This window comes from Lupinus angustifolius, chromosome LG18, assembly GCF_001865875.1.
Source record: "Lupinus angustifolius cultivar Tanjil chromosome LG18, LupAngTanjil_v1.0, whole genome shotgun sequence".
Classification (NCBI taxonomy): Eukaryota; Viridiplantae; Streptophyta; class Magnoliopsida; order Fabales; family Fabaceae; genus Lupinus; species Lupinus angustifolius.
In genome coordinates, this window is record NC_032026.1 from 10,909,866 (window position 1) to 10,911,104 (window position 1,239).

Consider the following 1,239-nt stretch of genomic DNA (forward strand, 5'->3'; position numbering starts at 1 on the left):
ATATGACACCCGGATCTCCTAAACCATCTCAAAGGTTTTGTAGTTAACTTGGATTTTAAGAAACCCAAGATTTCGTATGTTTGAATGCTTTTGAATATATATGATTGTTGATGAAATGTGTTGAATATTGTATATGAATGTTGTTGGGAAACATTTCTGGGTGCAGGTGTTTGAAAACCATGTTTAAATGGGTTTCGGTTGTCGAAAAAGGCAAAATTGGTATTTTGTCCAAGTCCCTATCGCTTGGGCGAGAAATTCTCGCCTGGGCGAGCACAGTCTCGCTTGGGCGAGGGACTGGGCGAGGGGAAGTTTTGGTTCTGGAACTCCCTCGCCCGGACGACAAAGTCTCGCTTGGGCGAGAAAGCCCAGGATTTTAATGAGTTTCTAGAACTATCTCGCTTGGGCGAGAGAGGTCTCGCTTGAGCGAGAAGAGACCTTGCTTGGGCGATAGTACTTTCGCCTGGGCGAGAAAGCCTTCAGTTTATTTGAGCTTTAAAGATGAAATGTCACTTGGGCGACTAGTCCTTGCTTTGGTGAGGGACGGTGTAGAAAGATTGAAATAAGATGATGTTGTGAACAATGTAATGAACCCGGGTAGGGTGTGTTATAAAGGTTGTGGAATGAGATCATGGCTTAGATGAGAAGCATGACTCCACAAAAGTATGAAAGCATTGTTTGTGTTTATGCCATGTTGGGCAAGTATCCGACTTGAGGTCGTGAGCTAGGGGGTACCCTAGTAAGGATACATGATATCACGGAACGACGATTGACCGACTGTAAGAGGCTTGGTCATGTGACCTGTAACACCGCGAATTTTACAATTTAGAATTATAAGATTTTATTAATATTTTTATTAATTATATATTCGAAAATGAATTTATGGGAATTTTCGGTAAAGAATTAGACGAAACTCTAGTTGAGTTTTAGTCTTGAAATTTTATTTCCTATTTTATGGTAATTTTTGGTAATTTTCGGAGACAGTCGGTTCTGAACCATTGTCGGGGCCGAAATCCACTCGATACGGCTCAAAAAGTGGTTTCTGAGTTCCGTAACTCGGAATCGAATTCCGATCACACCGTTGGCTTCGTAGTTTCATTTCGAGTCAATATAGACCCTGAATACACTCATACCTATTTTCTAAATATTTTTCACTCGGAATGCCGAAATCCGAAATTCTAATCGGATATTACGATCGGGCGATTTATAATATCCGATCGGGTATTAGCCGATAATACTCGA